Genomic DNA, 11,181 nt, shown 5'->3' on the forward strand with positions numbered 1-11,181 from the left:
CAGCTAAAGGAACCAGGGAAGTAGGTGATGTGAAAGACCTCTCTCTACCTGATACCCTTGCGAGCCGCTGCCCGTCTGCATAGACAATACTGACTTCGATGGACCAAAGGTCTGATTCAGTATAAGGCAGCTTCATGTGTTCATGTGTATAAATGTTGACCACAGAAAAGCGTATTTCCTGCATGGTAATGGAGTGGTGGTGGAAATTATTTGGGAAGTTTGGAATCACTGAGAACAAAAAACTTTCCCTAGTTGACAGATTCTCCTATTTTTCTCCTGATGTCATTCTCCCCAAACATCAAAAGGACTTACAAAAAGGCTTTGTGTAGAATTCAGCTCTGCTACTTGCTTTTGCAAATGCACAAAGATCTACTTGCAAAATGTTCTCTGAGTTTCATCTAACTCCATGATATCTTACTTGGAAGTGTATTTCCATTTATTTCAAATGAATATAAAGTCTCATTCAGATTAGAGAAGATACAGAATCACAGAGTTGGAAGGGACTACCAGGGTCATTTAGTCCAAAGCTTCTTAAACTGTGGGGTCATGTAACTGAATGTGGGGGTTGTGAAAAATTTGATTTATTATCAGTAAATGTTTGATTTGTATACCTATTTTATATACCTATATACCCAGGGTCGCGTAAAAATTTCTTGGGAGAAAGGGGTCGCGAGTGGAAAAAACTTAAGAAGCCCTGTAAAGCTTCTTAAACTGTGGGTTGCATAACTGAATGTGGGGGTTGTGAAAAATTTGATTTATTATCAGTAAATGTTTGAATTGTATACCTATTTTATATACCTATATATCCGGGGTTGTGTAAACATTTCTCAGGCAAAAAAGTGGTCGTGAGTGAAAAATGTTTAAGAAGCCCTGATCTAATCCAACCCCCTGCACAATGCAGGAAATTCACAACTACCTCCCCCCACACCCCAGTGACCCCTACTCCATACCCAGAAGATGGGGGGGGGGAACCCTCCAGGATCCCTGGACAATCTGGCCTGGAGGAAAATTGCTTCCTGACCCTAAAGTGGCGACCAGCTTACCCTGGGCATGTAAGAAAGAGCCACGAGACCCAAACACTGATGCAACCCTCTCTGCCCTCCCTCTCATGATCTGCCTAAGTTCACAGAATCAGCATTGCTGACAGATAGTCATCTAGTCTCTGCTTCAAAAACTTCCAAAGAAGGAGAGCCCACCAACTCCCGAGGAAGCCTGTTCCACTGAGGAACCGCTCTGTCAGGAAGTTCTTCCTAATGTTTAGCCAAAAAATCTTTGGACTTAATTTCAACCTGTTGGTTCTTATCCGACCTTCTGATGCGACAGAAAACAACTCCACACCATCATCTATATGACAGCCCTTCAAGTACTTGAAGATGGTTATCATGTCACCTCTCAGTCGTCTCCTCTCCAGGCTAAACATACCAGCTCCTTCAACCTTTCCTCATAGTACTTGGTCTCCAGACCATATGAAAGAATGTGAATTGTGATGTCTGTGAGTACCAAGCAGGTACTTTTATTTCCTGTTAATCACATTATTAAAACGTGTATGTTTTAATACCAAGACAAAAGATGTAGCCAAACCTATCAGAGTGATCTAAGAACAGCAATAATGTAGTTGCTCCATATTCAGACTTGCTTAACCACAGAACACATCTGACAAGCTCCCAGGGGACAAAAAAGATCTTTGTGGTAGTAATGTATGGATCTATTTGGGGTCAAAAATAACTTAACCAGGCAGTGGTGGCACATGGAGGAGCCTCGATGATCGCAGCTCACGTAAAATATATATGGGAGAAGCCTTATCCCTATGGGTATCCCAGGCTTACAGGACTTTGAATTTATACCGGAACCAAGCTACCAACAATGTAGCTCACAAAGAATCAGAGTTGCACGTTCTTGGTGCTTCACACCTGACAGAAGCACCACCACATTCTGGATCCACCCAAATGTTGAGGCCATCTTCAAGATCAGCACTACATATTGCAGTTTGTGAGGCTACAGTATTGTGCATTACTGTAGTCTGACGTTTAGTCTGAAGGAAACAGCATAGCTGGCACATTAATCAAAGCCAACAAAAGACTCACCTGGTCACTACTGTTAGCTGAGCAACCAAATTCAGTACTGCATCCAGAAGTATTTCCAGACCTTAAAGCCTTTCCTTGGGGCATGGGGTACTGTCAGTGATTTGTATTTCTTCTCAACTCTGGTAAACAGAACTGCCCCCAATCAGTATCTCCAAGCTGTCTGGATCAAGCATCTGTTTATTCAGTCTCATCTACTCCCTTACTAGGGTTGCCAACCTCCAGGTAGTGGCTGGAGATCTCCTGCTATTACAACTAATCTCCAGCTGATAGAGATCAGTTCATCTGGAGAAAATGGCCGCTTTAGCAATTTGACTCTATGGCATTGAAGTCCCTCCCCTCCCCAAACCCCGCCCTCCTCAGGCTCCACCCCAAAAATTTCCCACCGGTGACAATGAGGGACCTGGCAGCCGTATCCCTCACTGATCTCCAGCACTCATTCAAAGAGGCCACTACCAGACCAGACAGAAAAATGAAATGATGGACACCCAGCTATGTTACTGTTCACTGTCAGGTGTGGTGGGGGCCTCCTTGAATGAGCGTTGGAGATAACGCACTAGATCTATAACTGCCAAGATAAAGAATGGGGTTTTCAACATGGGACTTACAACCACCTCCTTAAGGGATAGACTTTAATCCTTCCTACAACCACTTGTTAATGATTTCCCAAATCCTCATGGAACTTCCACTGTAAAGAGGGCCTCTCTTCCCTCGCCCATTTTCAGTGTCAAGTTACTGAGAGGGATCTTCAGCCGATTGCCCTTTCTAATCTTTGACAGCAGGTTTACAAGGCTTTATATTGGTTGTTATGTTATGTAATAGTCTGTTTAATAGAGTTTGATTCATTGTTTTATCTTTTTATTGTAAGTTTGTTTTGAGTGTTGTTTTTTTTTAGAAAAGCTACTCATAAGTAAGCAAGCCCTCCTGCCAAAGAGGATTTTACCACACATGAAGTACAGATGTGTTATAAAAGGCTCAAACTATACAAGTTTAGCCAAAAGAAGGTAGCAAGAAGAAAAAGAGCTTGCAGCATCTACTAAGATGCCCGTAGATTCAAAAAGAACCAAGCATGTGAATAGGCGCAAACTATAGATTTCTACTGGAGTTGCCCATCTGTTAATGCAGGTCTGTTTCATACATTTTGGTCTTGTATATACAGGGATTTAGGAGCCCCGTGGCGCAGAGTGGTAAGTTGCAGTACTGCAGTCCAAGCTCTGTTCACGACCTGAGTTCGATCCCGACGGAAGTCGGTTTCAGGTAGCCAACTCAAGGTTGACTCAGCCTTCCATCCTTCCGAGGCTGGTAAAATGAGTACCCAGATTGCTGGGGGTAAAGGGAAGATGACTGGGGAATGCACTGGCAAACCACCCTGTAAGCAAAAGTCTGCCTAGGAAACGTCAGGATGTGACGTCACCCCATGGGTCAGTAATGACCCACAGGGAACCTTTACCTTTTATATACAGGGATTTAGGCATCAAGTCCTGGGTTTAACTGGCAAGAGGACAAGAAATCTAACTCCCACAAGTTTTAGTTTATTACTTCAGAGGGTAGCTGTGTTGCTCTGCAGTAGAAGAGCTAGTAGATTCAAGTCCAGGAGCACCTTAGAGACCAATAAGATTTTCAGGGTATAAGCTTTCAAGAGTCAAAGTTCTGATGAAGGGAGCTTTGATTCTCAAAAGCTTATATCCCCCCCAATCTTTTCAGTCTTGAGGGTACTACTGGACTCGAACCTAATTTGATTATGTTGCTTGAAAGATGCAGTCAATGGGGCTGATCTTAGATTATTATACTAAAGGTGTTCTACATATTTTTATGCATGTTCAGCCTTTGGTATTAAACTATTTACTGTCTTTATGATTATAAAATTTTAAAATAGTTCCTCAAAGTTTATTAAAAAGAAATATTTACGAGTCAAAGGTTAAGAGGCTACCCTTTTGCAGGGTGCATGAAAAGACTAAAAAAAAAATGAGCACGATCAGCATAGGACATTGCACCAGGTGAAGCTACGATGCAAAGACTGAGCATTGCCATAAATCAAAAATATGGGACTCTCTTTGTGAAATCCTGAACCTGCATCTCTCTCCTGTCCCTATATAAGCCTACTTCAAAAATAAGAAGTTCTTGATAACCTCATCAAAAGCTGAGACCGTGAATAAGCATGGTTAGCGGAAAGGCTTCAGCTGCTTTTAAAAGGCTCTTAAAATGCTTACACAAATAAAACACAAATGTCCACTAGCACGTGATTGGTCACAGACTGCAAGAACCGACAGGGTACTTTTTAAGATAGCTCCTTAAAACCAACAATTGGTCTCCAAATAGTCTTTGTATTACTAGCACAATCTCAGATTGTTTCCAGGGTTGCCTTGAAAACCAGCTGGAGACTGAGGGCGGGGCTTTTGGGGAGCCGACAATATTATGTCAGTTCCAAGGAAAACATGGAAATGTTATCATGCCTCTCTAAGAATTGGTGGAAACTCTATGGTAAAACGCTTTGTATAATTTCCAGTGATAATTTCCAGTGATTCCTAGAAAGGACTGATATCACCTGATGGAGATGTTTTTAGATTAATTTTCTCCTGCTAGGCACAGCAGCAAAAATCAGAAGCTGGGGGATCCTAGCATATGCAAATTGATGCCCCCAGATCCCTAACAAGTAAGTGAAATTAAAACATTGGGTCATTTGATTTGTTTTGATTTATGCAATATAATAGTAATCTATCAAGAGTCTTGACTAAATCTAGGTGATTAAGGATGCCTGTACTCTAAAATAAAGTCCCAAACCTATATGATACACTTCTATTAATCCGAACAATTTCAGCTGTAGCTGGCTACGTGTTTATCTACAGCCACAAAACATGAGTGTACATAAAAGTCATAGTTTATTTATTTACTTTATTTATAGCCCACCTTTCTCATTGAGACTCAAGGTAGATTATACAGTGTAAAACAATGCAAAATAGCAATAAAATAGCATGAGACATCCAACAAACCATGTAATAGGACTAGGACCCCAAAACTAGAAACCATGAAATAAAAGGATCAGACATGATATATCATAAACAATGAAGAAAATGGAGTTACAAAAGTAGAAAACAACGAAATAAAAGCAAGATAATACATGCAATAAACAGTGGAATAGGCTACTGTCCTGTTCCCTTTATAAAAGCACCCCCTTAAATCATTCCATTATACTACAGACCTATTCCCTTTATAAAATCACCCTCCCAAAAGATCCTGTTTTGTACAATTTGTGAAATAACAGCAGTATGGGAGCCCTCCTGACCTCTTCAGGCTGGCCATTCCACAAAGTGGGAGCCATAACGGAGAAAGTATGCATATGGGCAGCTGTGGGTCATGAGGTCACAAAAGACAAGGAGCAGCAAGATGAGCTGTGCTCGTTTAGGTTTGCCTTACTGTAATTTTAGAAAAGACTGCTTAATTCAGCCTGCTACTCAGTAATGCTGTCTGTTTGTTAATACGAATAAAACATAAACCCATTCAATGTAAACTAATGTGATATTCTTGGGTGTTATTCTGAAGGAGGGAATAACATGGAGTAACTTTACTGTTAAAGAACCACTTGTAAAATAAGTTTAGAAGTGTAAAATAAGTTTAGAAGTGTGTCCCACTTGAGAAAATAAAAAAAAATACTTTTGGTGAGAATGAACACAGAATGCTGCAATGAATGGAAAGACGTTCAAAACCCATGATCTGTGGGCATAAGACAGCCTAGTTCTATATGCACGCTTGATGCATCTTTTAACACTTAATAAATCTTTTAACCCAGTTATACTCAATTCTGAATAATATACCAACCTGTATGGTTATGATTCTGTGCATACTTACCTGCAAGTAAGTCCCATTGAAATTCTAGTGCTCATTGTGTACAGTCTTGACCCTTGTGCCAGTAAAGTGGTGCATATGTGTTCTAGAGTTTATAACTTTACAGCACAGTATTCAGTGCACACACTTAAAAGTAAGTCCCATGGGACTACAGAGCACATACTGGCAAGGTCAAGACTGTGCACAATGGGCACGAGAATGGCAGAGTACATACCACTCATTGCCCTGGAACACAAAGAGATGGCACCAATGATTTCTTGGCTTGAGGCTGGAGAATCATTCTGGGCCTTTGCTTTCAGTCATATTGAGAATACACACAGGCATGTATTTGTAAGTTCAAGTGAGAGGTCGGCAAGGGACTATGGGAGAATCTTGAACAAGGATAGGGGCTGGAAAAGGTTCAGAGACAACAGAACAAAGAAAGCAGCAGCAACCCGAATGCGGGCAGAGGGGATGCTAGATCAAGGGGCTAGAGCAACTATCCTATGAGGAGTGGTTGACACGCTTAGGGCTGTTTCGCTTAGAAAGAAGCCGGTTAAGGGGAGATATGATAGAGGTCTATAAAATTATGCATGGTATGGAGAGAGTGGACAGGGAGGAGCTTTTCTACCTCTCTCATAATACCAGAATGCAGGGTCATCTGCTGAAGCTAGAGGGTGAGAGATTCAAAACAGATAAAAGGAAATATTTCTTCACACAATGCATAGTTAAATTGTGGAACTCCCTCCCCCAGGATGTGGTAATGGCTGCCAATTTGGAAGGCTTGAAGAGGGGAGTGGACATGTTCATGGAGGATAGAGCCATCCATGGCTACTAGTCAAAATGAATACTAGTCATGATGCATACCTATTCTCTCCAGTATCAATGGAGCATGCCCATTATATTTGGTGCTGTGAAACACACAGGATGCTGCTGCAGTCATCTTGTTTGTGGGCTTCCTAGAGGCACCTGGCTGACCACTGTGTGAAGCAACTGCTGGACTTGATGGACCTTGGTCTGATCCAGCATGGCTTTTCTTATGTTCTTATGATGCCCTTTAGTCTTGATACACAAATTGATTACAGATTCCAGTACCAAGGCTAAAGGTGAGATCTGGAGGCATGTGGGAGACGGGTGTCCTGAACTCAGCATCCCTTATCTTTGACTCTCCATCACTACTTCCTCTCTCAGTTGCAGCTGGGATGGTGGTACAGTAAACAGAAAGCTGGGATAGTGGTACAGTAAATAGAAAGATGTCCTGAATACTGGGGGAGGGATAAGAGAAAGCATAGCTGAGCCCCCATCCAGCATGACCAGGTACTCAGGACCTGCTTTTATGACTGTAGGATGATTGTCACATGAACACACAAAATGGTCTTATTCAGATCAGATCACCTAGCTCAGAACTGCCTGCTTTGACCAATGGTGGCCATCAAGCAGGGTTTTTTGCGATCATTTAAGTGCAGAGAGTAGAGACTGAGCCCACAAGCAAAGCATGTGCTCTATCACAAAACAGGGATGCAAAGGCCTTGGGGATGGGGAGGCGGTCCCCACCTCCAAATACTTTTTCAGTCTTACCAACAAAAAAATTAGAAGTTTTGGAGAGCACTGAAAAAATACCTAAGAATTATTCTCTCTTTTGGAATGAACAAAATACTTTTTAAAACAAGGTCCTATTTGCTTGAAACGTACAGTATGAACATGTATAATTAAGCAGAGGTCCCCAACGTGGTGCCCTTGGGCACCCTGGCACCAGCTGTCACCCTTTCTGGTGCTCCCCCAAGTGTTTTTAGGAAGTGGGAGAGGCCAGATAGGGCTTTTGCCCAGCAAGAATTCTGATTGGCTGTGCAGAATTTTTAAAAAATGTTGCTTTGATAGCAGCTGCCACCATAGCACAAGGATCCAGGAAGTCACAGGTTCAAATCTCTAAGCTGCCATTAACTAGGAGGCCTTAGGGAAACCATTCTTTGTCAGCCAGTCTCTTCCCCCACCCCAGTGTGGTGTAGTGATTAGAGAGTTGGCCTAGTCCTATCATTAACAGCCTTGCTCAGGTCTTGCAAACCAAGGGCTGTGGCTTCCTTTATTGAGTCAATCCATCTCATGTTGGGTCTTGAGAGACCTGGGTTAAAATTCCCACTCTGATATGGAAGCTTGCTGGGTGACTTGCTCCAGTCACACACTCTTTTGGTTTAAACTACCTCACAGGGTTGTTGTTGTGAAGATAAAATGGAAGACAGAAGACCAATGTTGTAAGCCACTTTGGGTTCCATTGGGGAGAAATGCAGGCTCTAAATATCTAAATTAATAAAATAAAAATCTGCAGTATGGGGCTAATATGAATCTACCTTACAGGACTTCTATAACAATTGAAATAATATAGATGATAATGCATGTGCAGAGATTTGAACACTGAAAGCACTATATAAATACTAAGTATTTTTAGAGTACAGGGCCCAGAGAATTGTCTGAAGTTACTTATCAATGATAACTCAGTAAGACTCAGCCTGGTCAGCAGTGTGGTGTAGTGGTTAAGAGTGGTGGTTTGGAGCAGCAGACTCTGATCTGGTGAACCGGGTTGGTTTCCCCACTCCTACACATGAAGCCAGCTGGGTGACCTTGGGCTAGTCACACTCTCTCAGCCCCACCTACCTCACAGGGTGTCTGTTGTGGGAAGAGAAGGTGATTGTAAGCCAGTTTGATTCTTCCTTAAGTGATAGAGGAAGTCGGCATATAAAAACCAACTCTTCTTCTTCTTCTTCAGTACCTGCCTCTGAGAATAGCTTACAGCTCCATGTAAGCAGCTCTAAACTTTCTGAAATATCCGTAAAAATGTAGTAAACGATTACATCCTCTTGTGAAAGGGAGATAAATTCAGCAAACCGCCTTTAAAAAAAATCACAAAAGTGAAAATATAAACAAGGCCAGTCCTTCGGTGTGGAAACACCTGTTGGGAGGCACACAATGCACACATTCTTCTATCCACCTCCTGTATTCTCTCACAAAAACAAGAATCCGACACACACTGCAGCCTCTTGCTGCTCTTGGGAATGGATCAATGAAGAAGGACAGAGGGAGGGGTCCAGCACACGTGCTTGCCAGCTAACCAAAACAAAGCAAGAGGGATTAAGTGGAGGACTTCACAATCCCATTAACTCTTTCCTGCCTCCCTGTGTTCGTGCCACAGCGCTCCAGCGGAAGACTGAAATACTTTGTTTCAGTCCAGGATATGCCAAAACAAATCTTTAGAAATCACAAAGCAGGCACTCCAAAATTAACTAGATCATCTGACAAATTCAACAGGTCGCCGTCCTGCACATCCAACGCCAAATCTCTTTAAGTACCTCTTTCAAAGCATGAGCCCAGCCCTCCAAAAGCAAAAGACTTCTTTACAAACAGTAGTATTACTAGTAAAGAAGATCAACCATTTCTGTAGGAAGTGAATGATGCTTTGAAATATACTCTCTGGGGCATTCTGAAAAACTAGTGAAGGAAACCGTTAGGAAATCTTCTGATAAAATATGCAGAACACTGTTACGGGACCATCAATTCCTTCAATCTCTCTAGAGGACAGCATCCACTTTTTTTCTGAGAGGGCTTATAACAGCTACATGACAGCCTCAAGGCAACAGCACATACCTGTCTGTTAGAGGCACAGGAGTGCTGCCATCCAAAAGGGGCAACCTTAGCGTTGCCTGTATTGTAAAGTACATTTCTTAAAAAAAAAAAAAAAATCAATAGAATGAGTTGCCTAGGAGAGTTCTTCACTGGACATCCAGGGGCTAGAGTGGATGCTAGCCGAGCTGCAACTCGAGATTCGAGAGGGAGAGGCCAAATGTAGGGTGGCTCAGAAATCGGGGGAGGGGAGCAGAGCAAAGGTCCCTGGCTCCAATTTAACCCCTAATGACGCACAGGGCACGGAGATCCTAGACCTGCAAGCATCAAGTGGGAGGGGATGCTTTCTACAGAAGCCGTCCACAGGATCCACTCTATCACGCATTTAACCGTACTGTCCACCCTTGCCTACAGTCTCCAGGAGGGTTCACGCCGCATCCCAAGCGAACAGAAACTCCCGCCGGAGCTCAAGTTCAGAGGAACCCCACGAGCGACGGCCCCGGGACTCGGGTCCCCCTCTCCCTTCCCACGCCGCGTCCCAGCCCAGAGCCCCTGCCCCTCCCCGAGCCCACACTGACCTGCAGTCCCCGCCGCGACTCCGAGCCGTGGCCGGTGCTCCCGCGACGCCCGCCGCAGCCCGGAGACTCCGGCCGAGCCCCGGGGCATGCAAGGCGGGAGGTCAGCGGCCCGGCCAAAGCAGGACCGTCCTCGCCACCCGCGCCAAGAAAGAGCCAGGAGGAGGAAGCGGGAGCCGGAAAGTCCCCCGGCGGCCACCCCAGGCAACGCCGCCGCCAGCCCCGCGCGGCGTTGCTTCCAGCCTGCCCGGGCGCTTCCTGGCATTACCCGCAACAGCTGATGGGAGCCCCGCCCCGCTCGCGACGGAGGCCAGCCCGGCCAGCCAATGGGGAGGCGGAGGGGCTCGGCGCTCCCGCCGCGGCGCTGGGGACTGGCACCCACGTGGCTGGCGGCCGCGCGCCCCGCTCGCCGCTGCCCCCGCCTTGAAGTGCAGCCGGCTGCGACGACGGGGCAGGCGCTGGGAGGAGCGCGCGCTCTCGCTCTCCTTGCCGCTCGCGGAAAGAAAGCAGCCGGGCAGGTTTCCCTGGACTTGCCCTCTCGCCGCGTTTTACCGGCTTCTCCCGTGCACGTCTGAGTGGCTGGGTCAGAGCATCGCGCCCTCCGTACAGTCCAGCTTTCAGTGCGCGGCAAGGCGACCAGCAGGCAGGGCCGGCGCTACCCTTAGGCGAACTAGGCGGTCGTCTAGGGCGCAGACCTCAGAGGGGGCGCGGAACTGGCCCGAGGGGCCCCGTTTGAAACTTGGGGAAAATGCAACTGGCCATTTATTTATTTTAATTTTAAGATAAGTACCACAACAGGGGAAGAGGACTGGGGCAGGCGCTGGCAAACCAGCCCGTAAACCAAAGTCTGCCTAGGAAACGTCGGGATGCGACGTCACCCCATGGGTCAGGAATGACCTGGTGCTTGCACAGGGGACCTTTACCTACCACAACAGTGCTATGGAATGTAATTAATTATAACACCCCCTAAAAAGTTTTATGCTTTATTTATTTTTTTCTACAAGCCATCTGTTTTTAAATATTGGTTAGCCATGGGGGGCACAAGTAGTTAACCTTGCCTAGGGCACAAAAATGACCGGCACCGGCCCTGC

The sequence above is a fragment of the Euleptes europaea genome, chromosome 6 (genome assembly GCF_029931775.1).
Source record: "Euleptes europaea isolate rEulEur1 chromosome 6, rEulEur1.hap1, whole genome shotgun sequence".
NCBI lineage: Eukaryota > Metazoa > Chordata > Lepidosauria > Squamata > Sphaerodactylidae > Euleptes > Euleptes europaea.